The following is a 13185-nucleotide window of genomic DNA, read 5'->3' on the forward strand; positions in this document are numbered from 1 at the left end:
ATTACGCTAAAATGCCTTTTGGTTTGAAGAATGCGGGTGCCACCTTTCAGTGGGCAATGGACTTAGCTTTCGCAAATGAGAAGGATGTATTTTTGGTTGTATACCTTGATGATCTGACGGTGTTTTCCAAATCTGATGAAGAACACATGTATCATCTGAAAACTGTCTTTCAAAAGTGCAGAAAATATGGTCTATCACTGAATCCGAAAAAGAGCTTGTTTGCCATGGAGGAGGGCAAACTACTTGGGCACATTATCTCAAAATATGGCATTCGTATTGATCCAGCATGTGTACAAGCTATTCAGCGAATCGATCTGCCCCAGAATAAGAAGGAGATTCAATCTTTCAATGGTAAAATGAATTTCTTACGCCACTTTGTACCTAATCTTGCTAAACACCTAAGAGAGATCACAAACATGATTAAAAAGGATAGCCAAGTGAAGTGGACGGAAGAGGCTGTAAAGTCTTTCAATTTAGTCAAATTGGCTCTTTCTTCAGCTCCAGTCCTAATAAGCCCGGAATACACTCAAGATTTTATATTGTTCTCATTCGCTTCGGAGCATATTATGGCAGCCGTCTTGATACAGAAAAGAGATGATCATGAGAGACCAATTGCTTTCTTCAGCTGAACTATAAGAGATTCAACCTTAAAGTACAACATCATTGAGAAGCAAGCCCTCACACTTGTGAAAGCATTGAAATATTTTCGAGTATACATTCTGCATTATCATATTTTGGCTTATGTTCCTAATGTTGTTGTCAAAGATGTTTTAGTGCAGACAGATCTGGAAGGAAGACGAGGCAAGTGGATTGCAACTTTGTTGGAGTATGATGTGGAAATAAAGCCCACAAAGCTTGTCAAAGGACAGGGATTGGCAAAGTTAATGGTCGAATCAAACTTGCATGCTTTAGACATAAATTTGATCGTTGCTATGTCCGATGAGAATGAGGAAGGTTCGTCAATTCAGGTATCTGAAATGTTTGCTCTTTCTCCGTGGTATTCAGATATCATATATGTGCTTCAAAATTTGTCACCACCACCCGGCATGACTAGAAACAAAGGTAGAACTCTCGAATAAAAGGCTTTCAAGTTTTGCATTCTAAATTCTGCACTTTATTGGAAAGATCCTGATGCCGTTCTTTAGAATTGTTTGGTGGAAGAAGAACCAAAGTAGGTCATGGAGGATTTCCATGAAGGAGATTGTGGTGGTCACCTTTTTTGGAAAACAACAGCAAATAAAGTTCTAAGAGCGAGATACTATTGGCCGACATTGTTTGCTGATGTATATAAGGTTGTCAAGAGCTGTCATAAATACCATATTTTTGAAGGAAGGCAGAAATTATAGCTTTTACTGCTTAAGCCCATTGATGTGAGTGCCCCTTTTCAGCAATGGGGGTTGGATTTCATTGGTGAAATTCATCATGCTTCTTCCGGTCAGCATCGGTGGATTCTCACGGCAACAGATTACTTCACAAAATGGATCGAAGCAATTCCCACCAGACAAGCTACAGATGTGGTAATTATTTCATTCCTTGAAAATAACATCTTGTCTCGCTTTGGTTGCCCGAATAAGTTAATCACTTATAACGTAGCAGATTTCAAATCAAAAAGGATGGTAGAGTTTTGTCATAAATACCACATCATTTTGGGTCACTCAACTACCTATCATCCGCAAGGCAATGGATTGGTGGAGTCTTCTAACAAATCTTTAGTCAACATCATTAAGAAGCTGCCGGAATTCAACAAGAAGAGCTGGCATAAGAAGTTGGTCAACGCACTTTGGGCAGATCGGGTCAGTCAGAAGAAATCCATTGGTTTGTCCCCCTTTGAGCTTGTGTACAGAGTTGACATATTGTTTCCTACCTCTCTCGCAGCCCCGGTAGTCAAACTTCTTCAAGGAGCCGACAGTGAAGATGATCCTATGCAGAGAAGATTGAATCAAATGATTCATTTGAAGTAGACCAGAGAAGAAGTTTTCCAAAACACATCCAAGTTGCAGGAGAAGATTAAGAAAATTTATGACAGAAAGGCAAAGGTGGACAAATTTCAGTTGGATGATGTGGTGCTGAAGTGGGATGCAAGGAATGAGGAAAAGGGTAAGCACGGTAAATTCGAGAATCTCTGGACAGGTTCCTTCAAGATTACAGCATATCGGGGGAAAAACGCATTTCTTCTGAAGGAAATGAACGGGGAATATTGCCCAAGAAGTCCGATCAATGGTCGGTTGCTCAAGCAGTACCATTTCTGAAAACGTTTTCTCCTGTTTTCATTGTCATTGTAAATACCATTTTATTTCAGTTTTGGTTTGAGTTTGTCTAGTCAGTCTTTGAGTCATTTTAAGTCCAAATTTAAGTCAGTTCGAGTCAAGTTTCAGTCAATAAATGAGTCCATAGTTTCGTGTCGTTTGTTGAAATAATGACTCCATAGCCCAATGGACGAAGGCACTGTCTAACTCCTCTAGAGATATGTTGTTCTTGGCACCTCTGAGGAGCTATCATCCCCCATTGGAGCCAATATTAGAGTCGGTCTTGTCAGTCCTCCATCGGAGATTAAAACTCTTTCTGCATTTCATTTTTAGGTTTCTCGCTCCACTCACCGAGCTGCATTTAGCAAGGGGCATGCCATAATCTGACGGAAGGGTCTTGTCAGTCATTACCCCTCATGCTTTGTACCTGCTGGCTCAACTCTGTTCATCAAAGTTCATTAAATGATAGTCACTCTTTGGTCTCTTGATGAGGAAAAAAATCATGTCAGTCATAGGTCTAGAGTTTCATAAGTCACATTTTCAAAATTCCCAATAATGCCAGCAAGCCAGAGGGAGGTTCAACAAGTTTCATCTCTACATTTTCATCATCCTTGATGCTCAAGGGTGATTCCTCTTCAAAACTCAATTTTGAAGAGGAAATCGTCAAATTAATGTTTATGATAAATATGTAAAGTCCTCCAACATGAAGCACTTGAAAAGCTGGTTCTGGTCATCCTTTGCCAAATGCCATGACAGCTACTCCTACAAAAAATTTCATCATTTTAGTCAAACATCCAAAAAGAGAATGTGAAATACAGAGTTGTATTAAGTTGTGGAAAAAGTGCCAAAATGAAACATTGCAAAGTGGGTTTTGAAGAAACAAAAATCAAACCCATGACTCCATGCCTTTATATAGATTTTCTCATAAGAATCAAAGTCATTTTACATGCCAAGGTTAGAGAGAAAGCATTTCAAAGCAATTTGGTGAGCCAACGTGCATTTTGGGTGAGGTTGAAGGTGTCTTGATAGGCGCGACACATACAGTAGGTGGCGCGGCGCACTAGGCCAGCGCCACGCATTGGGCGCATTCCTCCAGTGCTAATTTCAACGGGCGCGGGGCACCGGTAGCGCGCGGCACATAGAAAGAGCGACACGGCGCATACAGTAAAACACCCCAAAAACGCCTGAAAATCCTCCAAATCGCCATTGAATTGCTTGGACGTGCTAGGTAGGGTCGACATCTCGTGATTCATCCATTTTTGTGTGTCATATGATGGTGGTTTATGGTTCCAAATATTGAAACAAAATTTCCAAACCCTACCTCTAAAAATCCTTATATCAATTGCTGTTAAGGGTTGCAAATTCATCATTTTGTCACCAAGTTTCCCTTTCATCCCATCTGTCCCTTTTTCCTTCATTCCCTTTTTCCTTATACCATATCCCTTCGAAGGTCATTGCCCCCATCCCCTAAATTTACTAAACCCTTACCCCAATTCCCGTTCACCCATTGCCCAATGAAAAAAATCCCAAATCCTACCCTATGCAAAGTTCCCAAACCCTCCTACACTGCCCTAAATAAAATCTATCCTAATACTCCTAATCCCTTCATATTTTCCCTCCCTAGCAGTCCCTATTACATTGCTCCCTTGGTGACATATTTCAACATATCATAACAGCAGTCCAACACAGTCTTGCGACCAACATTCATTTCTCCAAGCAGTTTTCATAACATCAATTATTTCATATGATCATTCATCCGACTATGAGGAGGAAACTCATAGTGACTCACCCACGGAAGAACGTGCACCCCGAAGGCCTCACAAAAGTGGCAGACATATTAGAGAAGAACCGACTACCCTCACAGAATTGCAGGCCTGCCCTTTTTCTGTCTCTTGTTTTTGGTTTCAGTCATGCTATGAGTTTTGTGAAAAGGTTGCAAATGTTCAATTCCACCATGAGTTGGGTCGCCTATTTGTTCTACATTTACATGGTGCTCAAGTTACTTTGGCAGGGGTTACTTTCACACTTACACCGGACTCTATCTCATTAGCTACTGGCATGTCTAATATTGGAGAGCGAAATGGAATATGAAATATCTGGAGCAGAAGAACAAACAACTTGAGGATCGGCAAGCTGAGATAGAGTTGCAACTGATCAAGGAAAACCGACAACACATCATGGCAGCACAAGGTAGAACTATGGAGCAAAGAGATGACGATCGGGAGTATGTTTTAGAGAAAGTGAATGTTCACTTGGAGCAGTTATTGGAGAAGGCTAATAGGGAAAAAGCAATGCTAAGGTGCATGACTCACCATTACATGGTCCGAAACATGAGCTCCAAAGCGAGAATCAGGAGCCTAAAGGTGAAATTGAGGAACATGACAAAAAGATAAAAGAGGCAAAAAGAGCAAGATCGGCTTCGAATCTTGGCCGAGGTTTCTTTGGTCGAGCATGACATGTGATAGAGAAGGTACAACCCAAATTTCAAGAAATTTGGAGCACATTTTTGCATTTTGAAATTTTGTGCACAAAAAACAGGTTTTTTCCCCATGTGCGTCGCGCCACCTGGCGCGCGCTTTCACTAGGGAGCTCCAAATGACAAAAATTTTATATTTTTGGATTTTCCATGGAAAATTATGACTGCTGGTGCATGGACAAGAAGTTTGGGTCAATTTTGAGTCCTCAGGAGGTCAAAAACACACAAAAAATGACCTCTCTGCCCCTATTTTGACACACAGGAACTAGTCTTGGGAGATTGCCGTTTTGGAGGAGCAAATGGCATCCAAATTCAGAAATTCCACTTGGTTTGAAAAGTAGATAGGCAGGGATTTCCAACAAGCACACTTGGGCTCAATTTGGACTGCAGGAAGTGCCTCAAAACCCACTCCAAAGTGGCGCGATGTATACATCTTTCGGCGCGGCGCACAGAGACCCAAAGGCCAAAATCACTTCCGCTCCGCGAGAATTCGATTTGCAATTTTCTCCAAGTGTGCCCATTCATTAAAAATACATTTTTCCCAGCATCAAAGGCAAAGTTTAAAAGACATTTTCATTAAAGGTTGGCTTCTATCCAAGTGGCAAAGGAAGGCGAGCAGTCACCAAAAAAATCTACGCTACATTTTGTTTTTTTGTAACGCTGGTTGGCTTTTCATTTCGAGTTTGTAATGATTGAAAAAAAAAAAACTCTTCAACTTTGGGTCTATCCAATTTTTGATAGTGAAGCTTATTTATTGTATGAAAAACAATTTGCGAAAGGTTGGTGAGAATGTCTGGGAAACGGTGGGGCGAGAAACTCAATTACTCACTGGACATTGACAGATAATTAATGAAAGGTTGCAGCTCTAGCTCATGAGATTCATGTGGCGTGAGTTTAGCAAATGTATTTTCTTTATGCTTCATATGTATTTCGTTATGTTTCACAGTTCATTCATATTCGTTTCCAGTGAAAGCTTCTAAGCAAGAAAAGGTAGAATTCAGTTTATTGCTCTGCCTTGGAAAAGTTTTCACGTTCTATGTTTTCCTCTATTGAAATGATTCATGTATTTATGCCCTTTTCACCCTCTTAAACAATCTCTCCACTTCATATTATTTCAAATCTAATTGCTAGACTTTCTGCCTGTCTTGCCTCATGAAACAATCTGCGTCTTTGAGTTAAATAATTCTCTGCGCATGCTGTTCCTTGGTCCCATACATCCCAGAAAACTCAGTCATTCATCAAAATACATCTTTCATATTTATTTCCCTAGCCTAAAATCAGTATCTATTTTAAGTCATTCTCAGACCCTAGTCATTTATTTTTCACTGAGCGTGACCAGAGCCCTCTCCTGTCCTCGTAGGGCTAGCTAGGAGGCTGAACGTGATTTGTGGTTACCCTGAATTTTGCGTTGCTTCAACCTAAGGCAGATTTAAGAACTAACACCTTGAATGTTATACGACCCTTAAATTCTGCTGCTGCAAGCCCTCGGCATACTTGCTTGTCGAGGTGGCCAAAGCTAATACAGTTTCTGTATGTGTCATCCCCTCTTAATCTTCTCGGTAACGAAATCAACAAAAGGACCAGCCACCTCATTCTCATCACTGATATCGTCCACGACACAAACAACAGAAGGATTATTCAAAGCCGTGTTGCACTGCTGCTCATATTCATATCTCTGTTGGAAGGTTAATGGAAACGCTATATTTATAACAATATTACCTCAGCAGATCCTCGCCGTGCGTGTTGGAGTATGTGTCGGGTATAATCATAAATATATGATTTCTGTTATAATTAGATAGAATCTTTTTTCTATTTGAATGGTTTGAGAATATATTATTTCAACTAACTTCTAAAAATTAGCAAGTAGAGATCTTCTTTCATCTAGAACCATTCTTTCAACGGAATAATTATAGGTAAAAAAATAATTTATCTAGCTAGAAATAAATTCTACTCTCAAATAACATCGCTAAGCTATTTCAACCAAATTACGTACAATAAATTGCACAGCTGAATGACATTATTTTACTTTCTATATAGATCCCATAATATGTCAGTTGTTTTTATTTTGATAATCCCAGTAACCTATTCAAACGGAAGAATGTTTCGAATTTGCGAAGCGCCTGTCGCAGTTAGGCCGTTGCTGGCTGGCCTGTCGGCTTGCATTAAGTAAAGGAAGTTTCTGCCACTCTGGCCGGAAGACCTGCCCGATTGGGAAAGAGAAACCTCAAAATTACATCTATAGGAGGGGCTCACTTGTGCTTTCATGCATTTAGTACCGGTCGAATCTCCAAAGAAGCAGGATTATTCGATAGAAGTTAAGCAGTCTTTTTGGTTTATTTTTCCTTCTAATTTGCTCAAATTGGTAGGTATTGGTTGGAATCACAATTTTGAATTGTGGATTTTCTATAATCAAAAGTGTTAGAGGATAAAGTGCCGAATTTATATTTGTGATCAAAAACCTAGTTTAAATAACAAAAATAAAGATTTGACCAAAAAGAATTTTGCAGTCTAAAAACTCTAAAACCTTGAATAATTAGATAATGCTTTATTGAAATAACATTTATAGACTACCTTGAGTTTTAAAATCACTGACTATGTTTTTAAAATATATCCTTTTAATGATATTTGATAATGAAGTAAATTAATAGAATTGCATTGTTTGTTAAATATTTCTTCATAATTTTTTTAATGTAATTACAATAAATTTGTCTTGTTTGCAAATAATGTGCCTAGACCGCGCTTGTATTACTAGAATTACATCATAGGTATCTTATTATCTTCATTCTCTATGACAAGATGAGAATGGTCCTTTAAGAGGAGAACTATTAATGCTAAACACATACTGTGGAGGTAAAGGCTCTCCAATAAATCCCCAAAATGAGGCAAAACCAACAATACATAACACTTATTTTAATATATAATCTTTCCATATGACATGACTACCAAGATTCACTCCATCATTGGGATCCAAACACTTCACAATAATACTAATAGAAGTAACAGACTCTTTTACATTTTGGACTAGAACATTAAACAAGGAATATAATTCTTCCACGTGCTAGTGAAAAAGCTTAATTTCCTCCTCGTGTATCCAGCTTTCCTCTAGTGTCCAACCAAAGTCACTAAGTCTGGGGGAAGAGGCATGATGTTCATTTTGTTGCATTATAAACTTTACAAATTCTACTTGTAAGCCATGTAGATGGTCATTGGGTTGAACCACTAACTTATGGAGTTCGCTCGCCATTGTTCTGTGGGTGAAGGATTGATTTCACTATCACTATGCATCTATTTGTAACAACCTTCAACCCAATTCACTACACCTAGAGATGGGTCTTGCACCCTAGTAGAGTTTGAAAACAAAGAGTCACTCGGAATCTAATTGCATATTATCATATAGAATGTCATGAGGTCAGGCTATTCCGATTTAAGAACAATAGTGATGCATAGATTCTAGTGGGCACATTCCTCCTCCCAAATACACAAAATAGCAGCAAAGTTCCCACATAACTCCAATGGAGAAGAGGATGTGATAATTTTCCAATGGTCCCAAGAATAGGAATCAAAACCATAATGACACCAGCTTCCTCAATGATCAGACCTCTACTAAGAGCATGACGAGGATGGTTGGGGCATCTACAAATGAGGATGTCTTCTCTAGTCAACAACCCTAACTCATACAATGCAACCAAGATCTCACTTTTTCTCTAAAATACTTAACATTTCCAATTTTGAAGGGTTTTCTTTAGGAAACCTCTAAGGTTCCAAGCGATTAAATTGATTTTCTTCATTTAGAACTGTAATATACGAAGGTCAAATTTTCCCTTTTGAAATGGTTGCATATTTAAGGAAATTATCCCACACTCAATACACATCATATCACCAACTTATGCTATGGGAAAAGGTGTGAAAATACCGTTTACCATCAATTCCCCACATTTCAATTCACAACCTCTATTGGTGCAATGATCAACTTTGTGATTATTATCCCTTAAGATGTGCTTGAAGATTTTCTTAGGGAAATCATTAAAGGTATTTCGAATATGATTAAGGAGGTTTTCCAGGCGTGATTCTTTATGATTTTTTTCCATTAATTAGATATTGAATTATCAAAAGGAACTCTCCAACAATCAGGAGAGAGGGGACCCCAACTTTGGCTAGAAAAATTCCTTGTAGGAGTACATATGCTTCAACATATTTTCTTGTTACTCTCCCAAAACCCCATGCAAAATCCACTACTTTATTTTCCTTGGCACTGTAAAAAACCCCTCCTCCTTCCATTCCTCAATTTCCTTTTGAGACTCCATTGAACGAGACAATGAAATTAGTGAAGGTTGATCTCCATTGCTTAAATCCATATATGACAAATTCAGTTTCCAAGCCTTAATATATGGTCCTAAGGATACTCTATAATATTCATCCATATAATCTCAATGAGAGAATTCAAGGAGTGACTCTACCTCGAATGGATCCATTCCATTCCTCAAGGATATATTCATCCACTTTCTAGAACAAAATTTTGACCACAAGTCTATTTCTTTCATAACTTCTAATAGAGTTATCACCCTTTTGTGTTTAAAAAAATAGTTGTTTCGAGCTTGCCACACCTTCCAAGAGATAAATTTGGAAAAGAATTTGAGACCTACCCGAGGAGGGACATTTGTTTGAAACCATTTTCCTATTTCAAGTCTTGAGAGGAGAAGAAGAATGTAATTATGCTTAGCCAATTTAATATATTAAAAAGAGGAAACAACACTACAACCCATACATCATTTGTGAAGGACAACTCTAAAAGGATATGTTGAATGGATTGTTCATTATTTTACACAAGGGGCATTGAGAATTCCCATGTATTCCTCTCTTCCTTAAACTATCTATAGTTAATATTTTTTTTTGCCAACAACCTATAAAAAGAGTTGATATTAGGGAGGCAATTTGGTAACCATGTCTTTTCCCAATAATGTAATTTCAACAAAACTCCACAAGGAAATAGAAGGGACAAATAACCATCAGAAACTATATATGACGATGACTTCCAACCATGAGCATCAGTGAATTTCCTATTACAAGGACTGCAACGTATTAGACATTTTCACAAGTTTAGCACTAAGTGTTGCTGGGAGGAAGGAACAAAGTATAAATTCCATCTTTGCAAGTTCCCTTGAGAATCCCACTATGAAATATTAACCAAGGTGCACCTCCCATTAAGGATTAACACTTATTTGAGAGGTATAATCTTAATACACCTTTCCAATGGAGGTTTGTTTATTATTTTGTTATACAAAGTTTTGATACAACTACCATGACTAGGTTCTGAAAATATCTTCGAGTTTATGAGGAGATTTGTTGCCACAAATAGCTTCCAAACTGTTGATGCCCCACGCTAGAGGGAAAGGTTGTCTAGATTGAAATTGTGCCCAGGGAAATACTTAGAACATAAAACATCTTTCCACTATTCTAATTTTGTGGATAAGAACCTCCAAACTAGATTAGCACCAAAATATTTTTTCATATACCAGATCTGTGATCCTTAGGCCACCATGTAATTTTGGCAATCACATAGTTTCCCACTTGATTAAATGAAAATTATTCGAGTTATATTTTCCTCCTTCCTAAATAAGTTTAATAATTTTAATTTACATGTTATTAAGGACATGTTTTCAGGCTACTAAGACACCAAAATGATAAAGATGCATAGATATAAGAACTTCTTTATCGTGACTAACCTTCCTGCCAAATTCAACCAACAAGACCCCCCACTGGGAAAACTTAGATTTAAACCTTTTCAAAGTTCCTTCCAAAAGCTTGATATGATGGCTTTAAGGAATATTTTAATGCAAATATACTTTAATTCCTTCTAGGAATCGACTATTTGGATCCTCGAGTCCTCATGAATTGATTTTTCTTCTTGGAGTTAATATTTTAAGAAAGATCTGGGATTTTCCAGAATTGATCATTCCTCTTAATGCATTAAGGTATTGATCCAAAATAGTTTTAAATATTCTATAAATGATAGAATAAGATCCACCCATGAGTAATGTATCATTCACAAATTGAGAATGTTTATGCTTTTAATTCCTCTTGTATGGTGAATTCGAAGGAGAATTTAATTTTGTCTTTCAAACTCCAAGCTCATACTCAATGAATCAAGCTTAATAATATATAATAATAAAAAAAAGAGAAATGGGAAAATCTTGTTGGAGCCCTCTTGAAACTTGAAACCTCATTGAGCACCCATTGACTAAGGGCGAGATCCAGGGCCCTGAAATGCAAAGACACACCCAATAGATAAATGTGATATTAAAACCAAAACAAGACATTACCTTGAAGAGGAAGCAATGTCTAACATGGTCAAAAGTGTTAGCTACATGTAACCTAATCCCCATTCCATTTTCATTTATGGATTGGTTGGAGTACATTACTTCATAATCTAAAATGATATTGTCAAATATTTTCCATTGGTGACCAAATCCCCCTTCATTCTTACTGATTATTTTTGGGATAATATGTTTAAGCTTGAATGCCAAAATATTCAATATAATTTTGTAAGAGACAATACATAGTGAAATAGGTCAAAATAATGTGAAAGAGGAGGGATTAGATCCCTTTGGAAATAAGGATAACAAGGAGTTTATGCCACATCCTATGCATGCATGCTTGAGAGAATAATCAATCATTCTTTGAATATCAAACTTCATGGCATCCCAGTATTGCTTGTAAAAATGGGAATAAAAGCCATCAAGGTTAGGGGTGTTATCTAGATTGCAGGAGAAAGCCGTAGACCTGACTTATTCCTCTAAGATTTCTTTTAAAAATGGATTCATTACCTTCTTGAGAGATATCCACTAGAATATATTCCAATTTCAATTTCTTCAACTCTTCCTCATCCAAAATTGATTCACTGTAGAGAAATTTATGATGATATATGGCCTCAAATTGGATTTTGGGAAATTTGACTACACCATTTCCATGAATTGTGATTTCATTGATATTTTTATTCCAAGATCTTCTCTTAGCTTGTTTTTGGAAAAAATTTGTATTCATGTCACCAACTTCGAGCTGAAAATTTGATGGTTTAGGTCTCCACCAGTCATCTTTGTCTTTAAATGCCTTATGATATTTTTCAAATTTAGTTTTTTCTTGATGAAGGAGCTCACAAGATACATGACTAGTTTCAAGAGCTTGTTGAGTTAATTCCAATATTGGAGTAGAGAAGATACAACTATGAAGACATTGAAACCTTCTATGTATTTTCATAATGGTTGAACGCAACTTTATATAGCTTTATTCTCCCATCCCAAATTGTTACAGGGTTGCTAGTTGTCTATTAGCGACAAATTGACATTATTAATTTATTGAAACATTTTGATGCGATACAAATTAAATTAAAATGAAATGGGATTGGTGTGTATTCTTTCATCTAAACCACTTTGAGAAATCATACGATGATATAAGTTGCACCATGGAAACATTTTGGTGGAATAGATGAAAATATTTTTGGTTGAATGAGAAGTGAGTCTAGAAACAAAAAATGATCTAGTCAAGAAATAATATACCTGGGCCCAATATTTTATATTTCCAAGTGAAATTTTTGGAGGATGTACTCATTTATAGAAGACTTAAGCTTCTGGTTAGATCCTCCATGATTTCGTAGAACTGATTTATGGCTAAAGAGGCTCGCTTTTTTCCTGAGGATTCATAGTTGTGTTCAAATCACCTGTTATAATACAATATGAACCTAATTTTATTTCTCCCAAATCCAAAAGAGAGGTCCAACATTCTATTCCTTCTAAAAAATGTATAGGCGTGTACAAATTGAAAATAGAAAATACCTTTTAGGAAGGGACGTGTAAGAACCTCACTACTAGCCAAGAAAGGGAAGAGTGATAAAGCAACATTTTAGAGAATTGGAATCCCAGACAACACAAAGCCCTCCTCAAGCTCCCCTTGAACTGATTGTTGAACATCTATTTTTGTTCCAAATATTATATTTTATTTTGGAAATCTCATGATCACCCATTTTAGTCTCCTAGAGCGGGAGAACCTGGTGGTTTTATTTATGGACTAATGATTTAACTTTAGACATTTTTTTTCTCACCCCAACCTTCTGCAATTGCAGATGATTAACTTCATCATTAGCAATTGGACTATGTTGCCCCATGGCTCGAGCTTGAGTTTCCTCCTTTCCTTGTATTCTTGGTTTTTATGATGTGTCTATCTAGAATAATTTGTCTTCCCAACTCTTTTTCCTTCTCAACTTTCTCAATGCAAACTTTTCTATTATGTTTTCTTCCTATATTTTTATGAATGTGGTATTGATCCATTTCCTTCTCCATATTTTATTTTTCATCAGTTAATATTGTCATTAAAGGAATTGTCCGACTTGATCCAGGAGAGTGAAATTCCTCCTAATTGAAGGGGAATTCAACATCAATTAGCCCATTAATATGAGGATAAATATGTGGG

Source organism: Pinus tabuliformis, chromosome 9 (assembly GCF_031772625.1).
Source record: "Pinus tabuliformis cultivar Carrire ecotype Pingquan chromosome 9, CPIR1, whole genome shotgun sequence".
Lineage (NCBI taxonomy): Eukaryota > Viridiplantae > Streptophyta > Pinopsida > Pinales > Pinaceae > Pinus > Pinus tabuliformis.